At 48.5% G+C, this 16,811-nt stretch overlaps 1 non-coding gene across 1 annotated transcript; it reads left to right on the top strand.

Moving 5' to 3' along the window:
- Positions 1–478: 478 nt before the first annotated feature.
- Positions 479–612, top strand: LOC112412950 (small nucleolar RNA SNORA1). The gene has a single exon (XR_003005875.1). It is a non-coding gene; the product is annotated as a small nucleolar RNA SNORA1 (small nucleolar RNA).
- Positions 613–16,811: the final 16,199 nt, after the last annotated feature.

Raw genomic sequence — 16,811 nt, 5'->3', positions numbered from 1 at the left:
AACAGATAAATGAAGAAGATGTGGTATATACATACAATGGAATACTGCTCAGCCACAAAAAGAATGAAATTTTGCCATTTGCAACAAATGGATGGACTTGGAAGGTATTATGCTAAGTGAAATAAGTCAGACAGAGGAAGACAAATACTGTATGATGTCACTTATCTAAAACATACAACAAACTAGCAACTATAACAAAAAAAGAAACAGACTCACAGATGTAGGGAACAGTGATTACCAGTGGGGAGAGGGAAGGGAGAAGGGGAAAGATAGGGGTAGGAGATAAGAGGTACAAATACTGTGTATAAAATAAATAAGCTACAAGGAAATATTGTACAACACAAGGAATATAGCCGGCATTTTGTAATGACTATAAATGGAGTATAACCTTCCAAAATTATGAATTACTATGTTGTACACCTGAATCTTATATAATATTGTAAATCAACTATACCTCAATAAAAAAATGTGGAGGTAAAGCCTCATTCTTAATGAGAAGGGCACTGTTGGTCATATTGTCCAGAAATTGTTAATGGGACTAAACTGAGACACAAGTTCTGCTTACATCACAGTAAATTTATTGAAATGGTGATAATGAGACTGTTGACCTTTTTGCTAAGGTCATGAGTGAAAACTGGATGTACCACAACTGCAATACGAGAAATGTGTTAAGGAATAATGCATTTTAGATCATTAGCCAAAATAGCAATGTACTTCCTGCAGTTCAACTGCTAGAGCCCCAAAGTGAATTATTTGAAAAACGAGATCCCAAAGATTCTAAGTGGGATACTTTTTGAAGTACGTCATCCTTATTCAAGTGGAGATAAAAGAAACCCAACTAAGAAAATTGTGACCAGGCTGACTGACAGAACAACTGTGGATGAAGTATGGGATCTTTTAAAAATGCCTATCTTTTTTTTTTTGCGGTACGCGGGCCTCTCACTGTTGTGGCCTCTCCCGTTGCGGAGCACAGGCTCCGGACGCGCAGGCTCAGCGGCCATGGCTCACGGGCCCAGCCGCTCCGCGGCATGTGGGATCCTCCCGGACCGGGGCCCGAACCCGTGTCCCCTGCATCGGCAGGCGGACTCTCAACCACTGCGCCACCAGCGAAGTCCAAAAAACGCCTATCTTGAAGATAAGTTTGACTCAAGTTTTGGAGGAACTAAGGTAACCTTGATAGGCAGTGGAATGAATCACAGTGTGTGAAATTCCTTAACCAAAAATTTATTGGCTTAAAAAAAATGCAGAGGTGGTACTTGATTGTCTGTGGGTCTTTGCAGTCAGGAGTTTTGTTCAAATAACTTCCTCACCTCTCCGTGTCCATTTTGGTTTGCCTTTCCCAGACTGTCCCTGAGGCCTGGAGCAGCTGATGATTTTGGAAAATGGATTTTGAGCTGTAAAGGATAGCTATTCCAGATGTATACTCAGGTTTCAGAAATAAGAATTAGATTTAAAAGAACAGCTGAGAGAAGAAATTAACACACTATTGTAAATCAACTCTACTTCAATAAAATTAAAAAAAGAAAAAAAAAAAAAGCAGCTGAGAGACCTCAGCAATCTTCTGGGACAATCGCTTTCAACCTGGTGTTTTTGGAGGCTAAGAGTTCTGCAGAGGTGCCCCGGGGGGATGGGGTGCTGGGAGACAGCCCTGTGGAAGGGGGATGCTGAGGGCCTGGTCCCGGGGTCTCCACCTGCATCAGGCAGAAGAGGTCAACGTAACCTTTCTTACACATTGCAGTTCCAAATACGCTGGAAAAAAACACTGTGTAAGGTTTAAAACCTCCAAAGCTAGTCCATCATGATCACCTCATCATATTTTACAGTAGCTGATTTTGAGTGTTTTGCGTGTGTCAGACACTGTTAAAGGGGCTTTATGTCCATTATCTCATTTAATCCTCATAGCGCCTTTAAGAGGTAGGTACCATTATTAGCCCCTTCACATAGGAGAAAACTTAGGCCCAGAGGTTAAGTAATTTGACCAAAGCACACATACCGTAAGAGATGGAGCCTGGCTTTGAACCCATGCAGTTGCCTCTTGAGCCTGCACAATTTTCCACCACGAGGTGCTGGAAGCTGAGGCCCAGGGAGAGGCAGGGACTTGCCCTAGACCTCACAGTGGGCTCAGGGCAGACCATTCCCCCTCAGGGCCTTCTTCCTCCTTCCTTCCCTCCCTCCCTCTCCATCCTGCAGTATACTTCCTAGAACCGACTCACAAGTGGCTTTAAATAGACCATCCCTTGGTTACCAAGCATCTGTGCTCTCATGAGGGGAGCCTCTGAAGGAGATGGAGCTGTGATAACAGATCTGCTTTGGAGCCCCCTGTTCTGAATGGTCCTGGGGCGCTCTCCTGGCCTGTGGCCTCACTTCCCACCCTCTGCTCTAGATGCAGTTGAAGACCTTGGGCACAGCATCCCAGGCCCTTCACAGTCTGCACTCTGTCTGTCTGCCCTGTCTCACCTCCGTTTGCTCCTCTACACATATCCTTGCTACTGCAGCTATGTCTACACCTTATTCTTTTGTCCATGCCGTTCCCTCTGCTGGGAATATCCTTCCTGCCTCGTTGGCCTGGCATTTTCCTCCTCACATGTGTCCTCTAGGGTCCTGACCTCCCCCACAAGGCAGAATCACTCACTCTTTCCCAGCACCCTCCCTGTCACAGCACACACCCCTGTGCTAGAACCATTGATTTCACTTCCCTGATTCAAAGACATGCAGGTAGTCCCATTTCCCCTTGACTAAAATCAGGGTAGTTCTTACAATCCGTGCTTCTGAGTCAGAGTCCTTCTTGCCTCCTGGAACCCTGTTATTGAATGGATAGTGTTTTGTAATTGATGTCGTCTTAGGATCCAGGAAATACAGGACTTGAGCTCTGGGTTGAGCTCACCTGGGTTGGAGGCCATGACCCAGGAGTCTCAGGACTGCCAGCAGCCAACACAGGGAGGCACAGAGGAGGGGCTGGGTGGTGGCAGTCATGGTGTTCATGGACTGGAAGGCCCCCTTTGTGCCCAGGTCATCATGGGAGGCCTGCGGGGCTGTAGGCTCCAGGGCACCCTGGAGGCCCAGGAGAGCCTCCTGCCGTTTTTACCCACTACCCGAGTTCACACAGCTACCTAATGGCCTATGCCCTGGAGAGAAATAAGGGCGAGAAGAGCAGACTTCATTTCCCCCTGTGTTAGTTTCCTGCCATAACAAAGTACTACCACTCACTGGGTGGCTTAAGCAACAGAAATTAATTTCCTCACAATTCTAGAAGCTAGAAGCCCAAGATCAAGGTGTCAGTAGTAGGGTTCGTTTCTTCTGAGGCCTCTCTCCATCTTCTCCCTGTGTTTTCACATGGTCTCTCCTCTGTGCGTGTATCTGTGACCTAATTTCCTCTTTTTATAAGGACGCCAGAGTCATATTAGATTAGGACCCTTTCACCAGCTTTACTGAGCACCTACTATATGTGTGGCACTGCTCTAAGAGCTAGGGATTCAGACAAAGATAGTGATATTGTCAGCCAGATGCCACATCCAAGGGCACCCTAGCTGTATTTAATTCTTTATGGACTCCATTTTAGTATTTTTCCCTTTCTGTAGCAAATATTGCTAACTGTCCCTAAAATTCATGCTTTTCCTTCTATGGTATATTCCTTCCATGTGGAGGAATTTCCCAGAAAGCAACAACAGTTCCCAGCTCCATTTATATCTAGGTGTGGCCAAGTGACCTCACTGATGAAATGTAAGAGGTGATGAGAGCCATTTCCAGGCTGAGACTTTTATGAAGCTGGTGAGCTTCTCCACATTCTTTTGTACCGTCCTTTGACCAGATGCAGGATGGTGAAGCCATAGGATGGAAGGAGCCTGGGTTCCTGAATAACTGGATGGAGGAGAGCCACCCGCCGACCAGAAATGTCAACCTCAGACTATTATGTGAACAAGAAGTATATTTCTATTGTGTTGAGCCTTTATACATTTGGGGGTCTTTTTGTTATAGAAGATTACATTACCCTAACTCACACAATTTTTATGTGAAGTCAGTCTCATTGCTGCACCGGTCCAGACACGTCTTTGTAGCTCTGTTACCTACTGTCAAAAGAGCTTTGGATGTAGGGACCCAAAGGAAATGTTTATCAGCCAAGAATCAGCCTTTCCTCTAAGCCAGATGCGCTTTTTAACTTAGATTGTGAGAGTTTTCTATGAGAAGGACTTAAAAACCCTGGTAAAACAAGCTTTCAAAATTTGAGAGAAAACTGTAAAGCTTCCCTGAGAAATTCCCAAGCACCATATTCCTTTACCTGGGAAGTCGATCTGGATACAGGACAATTTTTTAAGCAGCCAGAAACCCTTTACCTCGGTTCTAGTCACTGGGGCTGTGGCTCAGTGAGGGAGCAGGCAGAATAAGGACCACCTGGTAAAGAGAAATTAGCAAGTAATGGAATCCCAGCCCCCTGGTTGGGTCAACAGCATGAGTCAGAGTGCTACAGAAATAGAGAAATCTCATTCATAAATTTTTCCTCACCCCAGCTTAAGAGCTTTCAAAGTCATAAAGTCGACATAAAGCCAGAAGACCTACAATTGTCCAATTAGAGGTTTTATCCAGGAAAACACACATTTTCAAAGTCACTGGTTGGTCCCCGTGCCAGGAGTGTAGCTGAGCTGATTTGGCGTGCTGCGCCTCTGGGTTTTATGGAACTTTCCACTTCAGTGAGACAGGACAGAAGACTTCTCAGAGCCTTTTACCCCCAGGGTGTGGTCCACGAGGGGCCTAGAGACACCCAAAGCTACTCCTTCCTGTGACAGCTCAGGAGAAACGAGAATCTACTTAAGCCAGCTCATCTGGGAGGGGGTAGCAACTAAGCGCTTACTATCTACTATTTTTGAGGGTTCTAAGTACATAGCGCACATGATTACATTCAATCTTTATTACTCCCCTGCAAGGAAGGCTCTACTTTCCTCCATATTCCAGATGAGGAAAGTGAGGCCGATATCTGAATGCAGGTCCAGTGATTCTAAAATACTTCATCCTCTACATTCTGTTACCACTCATGATCCCAGGGCCCTTACTCTGTCTCTGTCAGGTGAACAGCATGACCAGTGAGGGGAACCAGCCCTGGACAGAGCTCCCAATATCTTCCAGGCACTGTGCTGGCGTTTTGTTTAGATTATCATGATAAATCCTCATAACGGTCCTGCAAAATAAGGATTGTTACACCCATTTTACAGCTGAGGCAACTGAGGCTCAGAGACGTACGGTACATACCTGCCCGAGGCCACGCAGTTAGAAAACGGTGGTGAGTCTGTCTGAGCGAAGTCCCTGCTCAGAAGCCTTATCCCAGACCCTGACCTCACCCCCCTATGCATCATAAGACTTTTATTCTGGGGAGGGATTTCTTTTTTGTCAAATTCCACCTCTACTTGTGCACATTTAATTGGTAACTTCTCTGACAGCCTTGGATGTTGAGCCTTCCACAGGCACATCTACTTTTAGGCCACTTACTAGCTGAGTAACCTTGAGGACGTCCCTAAACCTCTCAAAGGGGACACAGTTTCTGCTCTCATGGGACTTACCATCTAGACCAGGTGTTGATGAACTTTTCCAGTAAAGAGCCAGAGCTTAAATATGTTAGGCTTTGGGGTCCATCTAATCCCTGCATGGCAACTACTCAGTTCCGCCATCGCAGTGTGAAAGCAGCTGAAGATATAAACGGATGCATATGACCAGATTTGGCCCATGGGCCTAAGTGTGCAGACCTCCTGATCGAGATGGTCAAACGATTCCACAAGTGTTAGATTCTCATTGGGTAAGTGCTACAAAGGAGACGGACCACCCTTCCCTGAGAGTTTTTCCCCCCCGGAACTGGTCCCAAGGGGGTTGGCAGCTTGGACAAGGCCACTCCGTGAGTCAGAGCCAGGCTAGGACCAGGGTCCAGGTCTCCTGTTCTCCCCTCGGGGCTCCCCCCAGCACATGCTGCCTCCCTGGCCATCAGGGAACCTCCTCCAGGAACTGAGGCTGGTCCTGCAGCCCTGTTAGAGGCGCAGGGACAGCGGGCAGCCCTCAGAGAGCAGCCCGGGGCTTCTGCAAACGCCTGGCTTAAACTCTGCCTGGGGCCAAGAGGCTTCCCCTAGCAAATCACTGGCTCATTTCTCTCCAGCAGAGCCTGGCTCTCGCAACACCTTCTGGAAAGCCGTTAAGGCAGCTGCAGCAGCACGCGTGGCGTTAATTTATTAAAATCCCAGCTTGTAAAAGCCGAGCTTGCAGGCAGAGCTGGAGGAAGCAGAGGCACGCGGCACCGGACACGGCGTGAGCTGCTATTTTCTTCTCCCACAGCCACAAAAGGAAATGTTGGCGAGGTCCTGGGAGAAGGGGTGGTTGGCGGGGAGAGGACGCTGCTGGATTTGATAGCACGTATACGAGTCATTTGTCTTATTGTAAAAGAGATGTGTGTTTGGACGCCGAAAATACTCTGGATCCTTTCTTTCCTCCCCTCGCAGGCATGAAAAGCCGGGAGCAAAACAAAATGCTGCTGATTTTGAGGCTATTTTGGGTGCCTACCGCTGACTGTCTGCTTCCGAGCCCCTCGGCACACGGCACACACCGCCTTCTCAGAGAATGGTTTGATCAAATTGAAATGGGGACTGAACGAGCATCTTGCTGCTGCCGCCGCCCGCCATTAGAGCAGAAAGCGCTCCCCAAAGGCCGGGCCTGGCCCACGTCGCTGAATTCTCTCTCTCCCAGATGCCCACCCACTGCACACCTCCTGCCCGCGCCGTGCTCGCTGGCGCCTGAACTCGGCTGCCCACCCCGTGCCAGGAAGCTATTTACCAAAGGAAATAACTCCGATAAAGGGCTAAAATTAGCCAGCAATGATGGAAAACATTTTGTCGAGCGATCTGTTGACAAGAGGGGAAATAGAGCTGTGAAAAAGATAGGGGGTGAAGGACATGGAGGGACAAGGGGGCTGACTGTGACAGGTGGGGGAACCCAGAATTATCTGGGACAGAGCCCAGAGGCCAGGACGGCTGCATGGACGGCTAGGCCCAAGTGGCCAATCTTCCCTCTCACTCAGGGGCCCCCATCCTGCGCTATGGCACCTGGCCTCAAGGCAGTGAAGGAGGCAGAGCCAGCAAGTTTCTTCCCAGAGGATGGATATCTGAGGATGGGTATCAGAAGCGCAGCCCCATGAAGGAAGCAAGCAGAGGGCAGGGTGGAGGCTAACCAGAACTTGGCTTTTGGAGTTCAAGTCTCAGCTCCGCCAGTTACTAACCGTGACCTTGGACAAGCCACTTAACATCTCTGAGCCTCATGTGAATATCCTCACGTGATAACTAAGTATAAGGTTAGACCCACATCACAGGGTTGTGGTGATAATACATGCATACTATTTACCAAAGCAGCATTATTCAGGGCATTCAGCCTTCTGCAAACATGGATGGAGGGCATTCTGTGTGCCAGGTGCTGTCCTGGGAACTGGGGAATGCCTTGATGAGTTAGACAAAGCCCCGCTCTAAAATACTTTAATTCCATAGAGAACACCGCAGGGAAGGAAGAGCTCTCCTTAGAAATATAGAACCAGCACTGTTCGTCCTGAAGCAACTGAATTGAAAGGCCCCAGAATGCCTTTGCTGGGCCACAGAGACATTTATCCCACCCGATTGCATGTCTACCACTGGCTACATACTGGAGAGGAAGGGATTTGAGCTCAGTCTGCCTTCGGGAAATACACAGCCTGGTGGGGAAAACAAGTAGATAAACAGGTATCTGCCATTCAGCACGAAAAGGACCATAACAGAGTTAGGTTTAAGAGGGAACCATGAATGCTCCCTGGAGAGAGAGGGAACGACCTCATGAAGGAAGTGACAGAGGCGGGTCTTAAAGGATGTGTAGGAGCTGACCAGGCAGACAGGGAGGAGAGGAAGGCGTTCCCACAAGAAAGAACGAACAACATGACGTTTGTGAGAAAAATGTCCCTAGTTGGGAATGGCTGGTGTGAAAGATGCAGGGACTGGTGATACTCAACCCAGTTAATAATTGCTATGGCAGGGACCAAACAGTTAACATGTGCTGGTCATGGCGCTGGAGAACAGGGTTCCAGAGCCCCTCTGTGAGCCAGGCCCTTCCTGTTAGTTGCTGGACTACTGGAAGGCCAGGGGTGTGTGGCAGGGCCTGGACAGTTGGAGGATGTTAGGCGGGGGACACAGAGAGGGCTCGGGGCAGTGGACAGTCACCAACTGGTTTAGAGGTATGGTTATACCAGCATGTGCAGCTAAATGGTGGAAGGAGTGGAGGGAGAGGAACCCTGAGGATGGGGCAGGGTCTCCAGAGCCCACAGGGAAGTCGTGGGGCATCCCAAGAGGCAGAGATCTGGGACCCCGACCATGATGTTTGCCAAAACACCTCCATTTTTATTCTGTTTGCACGTGGCTCTCCCATCCAAGGCTTCGTCCGGGAGAAGAACTTTGATGTTAAAACAATGACTCAGGTAGCACAGGCTCTGTTCTTTGATGAGCAGACATCTGAATTTTGCCCTCTTCAGCTTTTGCATTTGCCACCACACTGTGGAAGGATGTATCTGAAAAGTTTCTGAAAGCCATCCTTTTCTCTTCATTCCCATGGCTGATATTCCGAAGCCTTTTCCCTCCCCTGAGGGAAAGAGACCTGGAAAGCATCCTGAAAACAGGGATAGGTCTGCTCCTTGTGAGTAGTCCCAGCAGCTCACGCAGGGCTGGACCTATCAGAGGGCTTGATAAGGATATGATGTTAGCACCCAGTGGATGGCCATTGGTCATCTCCAAGGGCAACATGAATGTTTCTCTCTGAGGCCTCAGATAAGGCCACTGAAACCACAGGATGAGGTGGAAGGAACATGCACTTGGAGAGCAGGACAGACCAGGAGTTTAATCCCAAGGCCACCCACCGCATCCTAGCTCTGTGCTGTTGGTTACGTGATTTACTGGCCTTGCCTCATTTTTTTTAAATCTGAAAAACGGAAATGAGAACAATAACCATCTGATGGGGTCATCATCAAGATAACTGAGATAACGTTTGTTTTATCACGTAAGTTTGGTTCTTGCATTATCAATACGAAGTGTTTAATTACAGCCAGGCACATAGTAGGTTCTCAATAAAAGCAAGTCCTTTCCCTCTCCTCTCTTTCTTTGAGGTTTCCAAGCACTAGAGTTTGCAAGTCTTTACAACAAGCTAAATATATACAAGTTAATCATATTCGTGTATTTGCATAAATTAATAAGCAGTAATTATATATTACAGCAATTTCTGAAAAGTATCCCAAAATAACTATCTCAATACACCAAAATGTTAACAATGTTTTTTTTCTGGGTAGTGGAATTGGGTGATTTGTATTTTCTCCCCAGATTTGCTACAATTAGTAGGCATTATTTTCTAAATAGGTGGGGAAAAAAAGCAACAGTGAATAAGAAGAAAGCTGTCCTCCCATACCCTGTGTGGGGAAGTCTGTTCACTGGCCTCAGATTCTGCTGACGGTCTCTGTGACTCCACGGACCTGGCGAGTCATCAAAAGGTTGAAGTAGCTTGAAAATAGAAGATGTTGCAGTAGAATGCGTCAAGGCTGCCCAGGCTCTGGCCACGTGGGTCTGATCCTTTTCTTCCTTACTCTGGGAGGCCAGATCAGAAAGGAGTGTGCTAACCTGGGGGGAGGGGAAACAGAGGGGAACCCGCTCCACAAATGACTGTGCTCACAGGGCGCTGACGGAGGCCTAGATCTGAGGGCTCACTGTGCCATGTGCCAGATGCAAGATCTTGGGCCAGCTTTTTACTCCCCTGAGCCTCAGCGTTCTCAGTACATATGTTTTAGTTGTCGCTTCCTCCGAGAAACCTTCCTGAACCGCCCCAGCCTCCATGGGGCACCCCTCTTTAGAGCCTGCACCCCAATCTGCTCAGCCCTCTGTTACAATGATCTCTTCATGGCCCGTCCCCTGTACGAGGCTTAGAGCAAGGAACACAGCTGCCCACAGCTGTTTCCCTTGGCCTCTCATGGAGCCTGGTACAGAGTGGACCCTCCATAAACATCTGCTGAATGAATGAATGAATGAATGAATTATGAGTGACAGGCAAGCCCATGCCAGGCCCTGGAGCTGTGGAGATGTAGCTGCCAGGACCCCCTGCCCTCAAGGAGCTCACACTGTGGCTGGAACTCAGACTCCCCAATAGAACGTACACTATGAACAAGGCCTTAAAAGGCTTAAGAGAAACTAGAAGAATAAGGAAAGAGAGGAGAATTCCCCCAGGGCCTCGTATAAGAGACGGAATTTGCAAAGAGCCTGGAAGAATGAGTGAAACGTCCCCCATGGGGCCAGGAGGTAAGGCAGCTGAAGGCAGCAGTTAGGCAGGAGAGTGCTCAGAGGGGGAGAGATGAGTGCAAGGCGGGGACCAAGTGTGGAGCACCTCCCATGGGAGACAAGCAGGTCTGGGTGGCATTCTGGCTGCGGCAGGGAGCCCAGACACGTTGAGGAGGAGAGCTGATGGGGTCCAACTTGCCTCTCTCTAGACTGGCAGGACCAGGCATCTCGCACCTCTACTAGATGCCAGCCTAGCCTAGCATTCTTTCACCTGCCCATCAGGAGGGCTCAGAAATAGGACCAGTTTGGAATCTGCCCAATCTAGTCTTCAGCAAACAAGCCCTCTAATTTAAACCAGCATCTGTGAAAAGGGCACCCAGGATCTTAAGGGTAGCCAACTGTTGAAGACAAAGCCTGCTTGCCTTGTCTGGGCTAGAGGAGAAGAGCTGTGGCTTCATTTTGGGGGCCCAGTGTTCCCGCTAAAAAGTGTGGGGGCACTAGTTAAGTTCAATCTCACCCCAGGGCTTTGCATGTGCTGTTCCTGCAGCCTGAAACCCCTTCTCCCAATGTTGAACATGGTTGGCCTATCCTGATACTTCAAGTCTTGGTTCAAATACTGCTTCCTTAATGATACTTTTCCTGGCTCCCCATTTCACATAGCATTACTACTCCCCTCCATCACCTCCCATTATATGATTATATTTTCAGCTTTCATAGGGCTTCTTTTCTTTCCTTAGATACGTGTTTATTTTCTTTCTCCCCACCTGACTCCAACCAGACTTAAGTTCCATGATAGCAGCGAGCTTGTCTCGCTCACAGCTCTGGTCACTGTGCCTAGCATAGTACCTGACACATAGTAGGTACTCAATAAAAATGAATTGGATAAAAGAAAGGAAGGGAGGGAGGAATGGGGCTTCTAACACAATAGCTCCAAAATGAAACCCCGCCCCCAGCCCTTCTGCTCTGGGAAGCTGGCTCATTAACCACGAGCCTTTGGAAAACATTCAGGGCAGGGCCTGGGGTGTTGCATCCGCAGGGACAACAGAGGCCTGGTACTTGAGGCTGAAGGAAGGGAAGGGGAAGAGGGAGGGGACTAACCTTTATTCAGCCCCTACTGTGTGCCAGGCCATGTCTACTGAAGGAAACCTCTCATTTTACAGATGAGGAGACTGTAGCCCACAATGAATAAATATAAAATAACATTTATTTTGTAGCCGGGGTCAGCATGTCACATATATTGTCTCATCCATCATCCCCCTGCAAAGGTTGGGAGGCAGGCATTGATTACTGCTGAGATTTTATAAGCAGGGGGATTCAGGGATGTTCAAGAAACTTACTCGATTTCACACAATTCAGTGGCAGAGCCAGGATTAAGAACCCAGGTCTTTCTAACTTTTGTCTGATACCTCCCTTTGACAGAAAACACCCTTCACAGGCATGATGGCTGTCTTGGCCTTGCCCCGCACCCTGCCCTCCTGGGGACAGAAGTGGAGGGAGCCCCGTTCCAGGCCACGGCTATGAGCAAATTTTTCAGACCATCCCTAGTGCATCCACCGGCAGCTCTGGACCCCTTAATTAGCCTGCCACCTCTGAGTGCCGAAAGCTGCTTGGGCCGCCTGACTCAGGGAACATGCCAAGAGCCGCCGGCGCACGCGGGCAGGTGAGGAAGGGTGGCCTCGGGCCCTCCGGAGCAGCCAGCTCAGAAAGCACCCAGGGAGGCCCGCTCCGCAGGCTGGGATGCAGGGCAGGGCGAAGGCTTCGCTCGCTGTCTAGGACGCGAGGGCTCGGTCATTAGGCTCTGTCACACCCATCAACTGTGTGACCCGTAAGTTTCTTCCTTTCTCTGAGCCCTAACTTTCCTATCCATAAGGCTATCGTGAAGAAGAAATGAAATGACATACGCCAAGCACTGCCCAGGGCTGTCCCGGAGGGAGAGTTCAGTAAAGGTTGGTTTTCTCTACTGAGCACGGCTGTCCTGGATGAATTCTAAATTCAAAACCAGCCTGCAAATTCTCCTTCCCACTTGCATACTCACATGTGCGACAAACACTCGTGGGGTCCGTGCTCCGTGCATGCCCTGGACACTGGAGAAAAGACAATGAACAAAATGGTCCAAACCCCTGGCCTCAAAGCCCTTACTTTCTAGTTGGGGGGCTGGGGAAGGAGAGGGGATGATCAACAAAATAAAGAAATAAATGTCAGATAATGTGCTAAGAAGGAAAAAGTAAAGCTGAGAATGCAGAAAGGAAGCGTAGGGAGACAGGGTCATTGGAATTCTGGAGAGGGTGCCCAGAGGTGGGCTCACTGAACAGCTGACTCCTGAGAAGAGAGTGAAGGAAGTGGTAAAGGCTGCCCTGTGGATACCTAGTCCGGGGGACAGCTTTCCAGGCAGAGCAAACAGGTCTCAAATGCCTCCCGAGCTAAAACGCCAAGGCAGAGTCCTCACTAGATTTCAAAGACAAAGCTTTTCCCAAACAAGAAGTCAATGAGAAAATTAGATTTTGTAAAAATGCAATTTGTGGCCAGTTTTCCAAAAGGAATGATGTGATCCACTGTCGGTTTGACGGTTTGCTCTTTCTGGGAACTTATCTTTGGCAAGCCTCAGCATGTTAATATAGGTTTCCCTAGGGGATGATGCTAATTAATGTCAGCAATAAGAATTATAATGACCGTCATTTCTTAGGCCCCTGCCGGGCACCAGGCGCAGCTCTGGGAGCTCTGGCGTGCACTGTTACTACTCCCAGTCTGCACATGAGTACACAGAGGCACAGAGAGTTTAAACCTTTAACCAAACTCACACAGCCTTTACGTGGACCAGCTGGGGTTCAAGTGCACGCAGCCTGGCTCCGGCATCTATGCTCTGACCATCACGCTAACTACCTCAAAACCTGCAGGTGGTTGTTGCTCTTAGCACGAAGGGATTGCCCTGGGCCATCCAAGCTTTCCCTCTCTTTCCTGTGAGCCATGCTGCTTCCTCCAAATGAACACTGCAGAGCTGCCCGTTTAATCTTCTGACACGGCTCATTTCTTTTGTCAAAGATAAAACATCTTAAAGAAAAAACATCTTGCAGACGGACTACTACAGCAAAGGGATGACTCAAAACTCCAGTCTCCATTGCAGAGCGGAGCGGTTGAGCAAGGAGGGAGGCAAGGGGCTCCACAACCTCAAGCCTCAGTTTCTCCGTCCGCAAAATAAGAACGGATGGAAGGGGCTTCCCTGGTGGCGCAGTGGTTGAGAGTCCGCCTGCCGATGCAGGGGACACGGGTTCGTGCCCCGGTCCGGGAGGATCCCACGTGCCGCGGAGCAGCTGGGCCCGTGAGCCATGGCCACTGAACCTGTGCGTCCGGAGCCTGTGCTCCGCAACGGGAGGGGCCACAGCAGTGAGAGTGAGAGGCCTGCGTACCGCAAAAAAAAAAAAGGGATGGAAGGCTCTAGGGTCTCTTCCAGTCCATGATCATAGGGTTCAGAGACATAGGCCCTGACCTAAGCCACAGAGCATTTTTAGGAGTTTACAACTGATACACAGAAGGCAGCAGCCTGGGTGAGCTGGCCATGTTGCTGGGCAGCGGGAGGAACAGCCACAGCACCAAGTCCGTGCTCTGGACCAAAGGAACATCTGCCCCATGTGATTGCCTCGTGTCTGCCAGTGTCACCCCTGTGGTCTCACCACCAGAGTGCTTGCCATAGGGTGACCCTAAGGCACTGAGTGCTCGAAGGGTCGGGAAGGGCCACACCTGTGACTGTCCCCCATCTTGTCCTTGTCCTCCATCTCTGCACTTCCTGTCTTATAGCTTCCTAACACATCTTATCACTTAGCCTTTGGGGAAAGCTGATGTCCTGGGGGAAGCGGACATATTAATGATGAGTGATGCTAAAGGCACCATTTACTGACTGCCTTCTCTGAATTATGTGGGGTTTTTTTGTTGTTTTTGTTTTTGTGGTACGCGGGCCTCTCACTGCTGTGGCCTCTCCCGTTGCGGAGCACAGGCTCCGGACGCGCAGGCCCAGCGGCCATGGCTCACGGGCCCAGCCGCTCCGCGGCATGTGGGATCTTCCTGAACCGGGGCACGAACCTACATCCCCTGCATCGGCAGGCGGACTCTCAACCACTGCGCCACCAGGCAAGCCCTGTTTTTTTTTTTTTTAAGAGGTAAAATTCACATAACAAAAAATTAACCATTTTAAAAGGTACAATTCAGTGACACTACATTCTCAGTATTGTACAACCATCACTTCTATCTAGTTCCAAAATAGCTTCATCACCCCAAAAGGAAACCTCGTACCCATTAAGGAGTCACTCCCATCCTCTCCTCCCCCAGCGCCCCCGCAACCACTAATCTGCTTCCCGTCTCTCATGGATTTGTCTATTCTGCATATTTAATATAAATGGCATCAAACAGTATACGATCTTTTGTATCTGGCTTCTTTCACTTAACATATTTTCGCGTTTCGTCCATGTAGCGTTTATCAGTACTTCACTCCTCCTTATGGCTGAATCATATTCCTTTGTATGGACAGAACACATTTTGTTTATCCATTCATCTATTGATGGACATTGGGTTGTTTCCACCTTTTGGTTATTGTGAATAGTGCCGTTATGAACATCCATGCACAAGTTTTTTTTGGAACACTTATTTTCGGTTCTTTTGGGTATACACCCAGCAGTGAAATTGCTGTATCAGATGGTAATTCTATGATTAACTTGTTGAGGAACTGTCAAACTGTTTCCCACAGCACTGCACAATTTTACCTTCCTACCAGCACGGCATGAGGGTTCCAATTTCTTCACATCCTTACCGACACTTGTGGTTTTCCATTTTTAAAATATAGCCATCCTAGTGTGTGTGAATGGCATCTCGTGGTTTCCTAATGATTAATGATCCTGAGCATCTTTTCATGTGTTTGTTGACTATTTGTAGATCTTCTCTGGAGAAATGTCTATTCGAGTCCTTTGCCCACTTTTTAATTGGGTTATTTATCTTCTCATTGTTGAGTTCTTTATGTATTCTGTTGAATTTCTTTATATATTTTTGTATATTAGACCCTTGTCAGACATAAGATCTGTAAGCATTTTTCCCATTCTACAGGGTTGTCATTTGACTACAAAAGTTTTAATTCTGATGAAGTCCAATTTACCTTTTTTTCTCTTCTCGCTTATGCTTTTGGTCTCATATCTAACAATCCACTGCCAAATCCAAGGTCATGAAGATTTACCCCTTTGTTTTATCCTAAAGAGTTTTGTGTGAAGTGTTTTTTTACATTTAATCTCTCTGACACTCTCAAAGGTAGATGCCGTCGTCATCAATACCCCATCCTAGAAATGAGGAAAACTGTGGGTCAGGATGTGTAAGTCACCAGCCCAAAGACACACAGCCAGATCAGAGCAGAGGCAAGGTATGAACCTGTGTCTTCAACCCTGGAGCCCAAGATCTATGTCATTCAGCGTCTGCACGTCTACCCTCCTGCTGTCCTTATTCCGCTGTCTTCAACAATATAGCTATTTCACAAACGAAATGCTGAAAGGGAAGGAACAAAGGGATGCAGATTTCCCCCTGATTTCTGAAGGCCCAGGTAAAAGCAGCCACCGGGTTGAATCCAAGGACCAAGTCATCTTTATATCTCAAAGTTTAGCTTTGAATAGATTTTGTGGCTGTGCTTCCGAACTTTCCTTTCTTATAAAGCAGCAAGTAGTGGGACAACCTCTTTGAACCACTGCATCTCATAACTCCGTCTCCCAGGGTGGTTAGGGGCCGTTCTCTCAACCCAGCTCATTCTCCATAAAAGAGGGGAGAGGTAGCCCTGTGCATCCTTGGGTAAAGTGAGCCTGACTCCTCGCCTTCAAGTTCACAGCAAACACCCACTTACTGAGGCCTAAGGTGAGCCAAGCTCTGTGCTTGGGGTCACAGAAAGAAGCGTTTCACTGGCTCACAGGCCCGTGGAGGAGGAAGACGGAAACAGCTGCCTCGGAGTGACACACAAGGGACCACGGGAGAGATGGGCATGGATATCTGGAATCAGATATGAGACTACCCATTTATTCATGAAAAAAATTCTTATGGATTTTTCCTATGTGCCCATCGTTCCTTTGGATCCTGAGGATAAAGCAGTGCTGCCTCACAGAGCTTCCATTCTAGCGTGCAAGACAGACACTAGCCAAGGAATCAAAGAAGAGGTTTATTGGGCTTGGGAAGGGATCAGCATTTGCAGAGCTGGGCCTCGCGAAGATGTGAACGCGTTGGGTGGGGCAGGGGCATCCAGTGTTTTTTCCAACGCCACCAAGCAGTTCTCCAGTTCTCAGCAGCCACTGCCTGTCCTACAACTTTAACTCAATCCTGACACTATCTACCTGGAGACAGCGTCAGATCCCAGAGGTTAAGGGCTCAGTCCCACAACACTGCCCCCGCTTCAGACGTCCATCGCAAGTCCAGGCTGTCACCTGTGCTTCGGACCGACTGGCTATAAATCGGAGGCCCCATGACTCCCTCCTCAGGTTCGATTAATTTACCAGAGCA

Source organism: Neophocaena asiaeorientalis, unplaced genomic scaffold, assembly GCF_003031525.2.
Source record: "Neophocaena asiaeorientalis asiaeorientalis breed wild unplaced genomic scaffold, Neophocaena_asiaeorientalis_V1.1 scaffold230, whole genome shotgun sequence".
In the NCBI taxonomy this organism is placed as follows: Eukaryota; Metazoa; Chordata; class Mammalia; order Artiodactyla; family Phocoenidae; genus Neophocaena; species Neophocaena asiaeorientalis.
Note: the sequence above shows the minus strand (reverse complement) of the source record. Positions and strands in the feature narration are given on the sequence as shown.